The sequence below is a fragment of the Syzygium oleosum genome, unplaced genomic scaffold (genome assembly GCF_021117445.2).
Source record: "Syzygium oleosum isolate NSW1041296 unplaced genomic scaffold, Sole_v2.1 Sole_v2.10, whole genome shotgun sequence".
Taxonomy (NCBI): Eukaryota; Viridiplantae; Streptophyta; class Magnoliopsida; order Myrtales; family Myrtaceae; genus Syzygium; species Syzygium oleosum.
In genome coordinates this window covers 12485319-12489825 of record NW_026607494.1, presented here as the reverse complement: position 1 = coordinate 12489825, position 4507 = coordinate 12485319, and positions in this window count along the sequence as shown.

The window sequence follows — 4507 nt, the reverse complement described above, 5'->3', positions numbered from 1 at the left end:
GTCATATAAAATTGCAAGTGGACCTTCATATAAAACCGGTTCTAAAATCGGTCCGGGCGGATTTTCACTTGGAACCGGAAACCGAACGGGTTCTAACCGGTTCCCAAAAAATGGAACCGGTTCTCGGACCGATTCAAATGGGAACTGGTTCCCGGACCTATTTTTTGGGTGAATCGATCCGATTTTCGGGTAAACTCGATCCAATTGCACACCCCTACGAATCATGCAATGGAGAAGATAGTCATAGAAGTAAGAGTAAATTACTCTTATCTCATTTCGACCATTCTCATGAAAACCCTTTTTTTTAGGGGCTCTATTATCATCTGACAACTTTTCGTGTTCCCTCAGCATACCTTAATTGGAATAGGATGACTCAGCATCAGGAAAAGTAGGCCCTCTTCGCCTCGATTCTCTTATATAAATGATCGAGATCTTATGCGAAAGGAAAAAAAAAAAAACTCTACTCTCTTTTAACGAAATTCATTTGAACGATATTATTTACTTATTTGAACATAAACTCAAAATATTTAATCAAATCACATGATGAAGAAAACTAAATTTGTTCTCTGAATCAAACAAAATCTCAAATGGAAAATGTCAATAACTTCTTGATCTTCATCCCCGCTTCCCCGATTACTCTAAACGGGTACAAGCTTCTTTTCAGCTGTGAAATTCATGCTTATTTTAATTTGGAGTTAGGCAATTAGGTTGGGCGGCGGTAATGGCCCACCAGCCACCACCATAGTCATGCAAGGCCCCACAGGAGTTTGACTGCTCGCCGATTGGATGATGCCACGTGGCTAGCCGCACGCCGGACAGAACACATGGAAAGGAGACGTTTCCCGATTCTCATTCTTGACGTGAACCGGGGGGAGGAAGTTCAGGCCACGCGGCAATAATAGGTGTAGCCAATGAATAAAGAGGGAGAACTTAGCAATATACATGCGAAAATTGTATAGAATATGCATATTATCCAAGCAATGTGATTGGTTAGCTAGCCAGTCGATTGTATTGATCGATACATAACATACATTTTCATGATTGAGGCCCACAAACTGGCAAGAACCGGTCTTTCGATACACAATATTGAGCTTTCAAGAAAGCTAAGTAGCGTTCTAGCGATACGTGAGTTAAAGTGCAAAATTAAAATAATAACCTCAAGTGGGATCGTTTTTTCCGAAGAGGATCCAGAATGGTATTTATCTTAGAGGTGATCGGTTCTAGGATGAGCCGGTTCCCATCTTGGAATCGGGAATCGGACCAAACGGGTTGGTTCCCAATTTGGGGAACCAGGAATCAGCCCACTTGGTCCTGGAACTGGACTACCTTCGCACTATGATTGTTTCTCTAGTTCAAAGCTTCGAACTTAAGAAACTCTGACCAACGCTCGCATTTTCTTTGGTAGACCCATCTTCCTCCCGTGGCTGATTTCGTCTTCGATGACGTTGTTCTCGCTGCCGAAGATCATATTCTTGGGGTAATTACTCTCTCTCTCTCTCTCTATTTCACTCTCTGCGTGATTTGCATGTGCTTCTGGGTCAGTGAACAAGAAAGTGACGTGCAAGTTGATGTTTTTGGTACTCGCTTGTATACATACGATGATTTGATCTCCATTTTGCGCTGTGTCTGTCTGGCTGGGGTTTGCCTTATGTCAAGGAGACTGGAGGCAGTAAGTTGAGTTTTGACTAAGCGATGTGTGACGCTCACTGTATCTATTAGAGTTTGTGAACGAGAGGCGTGAGCGAGCGTGAGTTGTGACTGAGTGATAAGGGTTTGAGAAGAATGGGCAACGGGAAACTAGTTAAGGTTTGATTAGGTTCTAGCAAAAAAAAAGTCTCACTTTCTAGGTTTGTAAGAATTAAATGAAAAAATCGATATGATTCGGGTGGGTAGGTCTAGACTTGGAACCAAAAATCGGACCAACGTTCACCGGTTCCAATTTTATGGAGCAAGGAATCGCCCAGAACCAGTCGGTTCGGTCCGGTTCGGGCAGTTCTTGGTTAGGGCGGTTTTTTTTGCTCCCTCCTAGTTTATCTCAAATAAGACCTGAAATGATCAACTTAATTTTCAATAAGGCCATGAACTCGTTGGCCGGCGAAAGGGACAAGGGATTTACGTAAAATTGAAAAATTAGAGAGAAAAGGGGAGGGAAACTGTAAATGTGGCAGTTGGGTTGGCACCCAGGCACAGCGAGATTCCGGCGTCTATTGTCCGGCTTAGGCGAGTGCAGTTGCACTGCCGTGGTCGCTGAGAGAGAGAGAGAGAGAGAGCTTGGGCAAGGGCCAGCGTCCAGACAGTTTTGGGTGACGGTGGCGACCCTTATCGCACTCCATATCGGCGACCGTGGCCGCCCTCGTAGATGTCACAACCCTTGCCTATACGCTTAGACACCACTCACAGAAACAAAAGCACGACTGAACATAGCGAATGCCTAGCGATTACCGCATTGCTGATGGAGATCATGCTGCTACAGTTTGGCCCAGAACATCATATTGATTTTATTTTATGAACTGGGCATTTTATCATATATCAACTTATAATAAACAACCAACATAAAATCAACATTTTGACTTCCCATGATTTGGCAAGCAACAGCAACGACAATCTAGAGCAAAAGAGCACCTACAATTTTCATTTGATTTTGTTACTGGATCTATCAGATTGGGAAGGGAGAGGGACATTGGCGAGCGCAAGGACATTGGCGATGCCGTTGACAGCGGGGACCGGCGTCGGCGAATGGCTGAGCAAGGAGGTGGGCCCGGTGGACGGCTAGAGAAGGGTGTGAGATATCGCGAGGTCGCACATGATCGGGGGCCTTCTTCATCCGCACCATGAATTGTTACTCAAGCTGCGTTGCTTCCTCGCGTGAGTATGTTTGTCTCAGCCAAGGATTGGCAGCGGCGGCTCCCCGCCTAAGCCAGACTAGGGACGTTGGAGCCTCGCCAGCGGCTGCGTGGCGCTGCCGACACCACCGCAGTCTCCCCTTCCCCTTCGGGAGGGCGTGAATCTCGCGAGCTCGCTGGTGGGGAGGCTGATGAAGGAGTGAAGACGGCGACAGAGGTGATGCAGAGGGAAGAAGATGGGGGGTGAGGGAGGGCGAAGAAGGAAAAAAAGAAAAGAAAGAAATGATAATAAAAAAAAAGGGAAAAGAAACAAAGAAAGAAAAAAAAATAAAGAATGAAAAATGGTTTTGGACAAAACTGCCCCTGTTATTGCCACGTGAGTCGCATGTGCTCGCCAGGCGGCAAATATTTAGCCACCTGATACTCGAGCATTTAGTTAAAACTAAGTTGGTCATGTCATAACTTTAATTGAGACAATGTCTAGTTTGGGTCATCTTGGCCCTTATTTGAAATTGTCGCTAAATTATAAAAGGATTTGCCCATAATCACTAAACTTTAGTATGTGATAGTAATTGGCACGATGATCCTTTGCATAATTAATCAAGCTAGCTATTAAAGGACTAATTGAATCTATAGCATGTCACCCCTTTATGCCTCTTTGCTTGTATGTTAGGCAAAGAATAGGATCAGTTAAAGGGACTCAAAGCAAAAAGGAAGCATATGCGAGGATTTATTTAACACGAACATTAGCCCTCTAATGTATGATAAAATGGCAACCATGAGGTATGCTCAACCTGTCGCTTTGGTTCATCATTCGTTGGATAGACGAGTTGGGTGGGGAGTTGCGATTAGCGAGTGCTTGACTGATTTCGACATCGCCTTAAGATCGTTGGAGAAGCAAGTTTTGGTATTGGAAGGAATGCCTTCTTCAACATGAATAACATTTACCAGGCGATTGCTAATTGTCTAATTTCCTTTGCTAATTCTGATCGTCTTCAATCTGCGAATTGGGTTCCCTCTATTCAGTGATGTTACTAGAAAATCAATATAACAGCTTTGTTCCCTGCTGCATTAGGACTACCATTCTTTCCCAAGTTAAGCTCCAACTGTCCTATCTTTTGACTCCTCCTTGCTTCCGCACCCCACTGGTTGACAGTCGCTAATTTTTAGTTTGCATGGGACCACCCCATCAGCGGCGATAAACCTATTCTCCGGCCAAAAAGTCGATCCATCGAGCGATCAATTTCCGGCCCAACCAAGTTGGACGAAATAAAGGACAGATTAGCCAATTGTCTAAACACGCGCCTTGATCACCAGTTCGCAAGATTGTAGAGTTGTTGAGGCGAGATTGGGTGGCGAGGGGAAGATGGGTGCCGACTGATTAGGCAATGCAGCATTCTTTCAAGGACCAGATTTTGTTATTCACTTATGTTAACCTATGGGGCTTCAGTTACGGTTTTCATTCACACTTCTGCAATTTTGCACAGTAATTGTCGAAACATTTTGTTCTGATGCCATGGAACATTTTGTAGGACCACTATTAACTATTATAGAAGTTTAAATTATAAGAAGAATGCATTACTTACTACTTAAATGATATAAGGGCTCCTTACACAACCCTGGTTCCCTGGCAACAACTACATTATTTGCATAGCTTAGGCTCG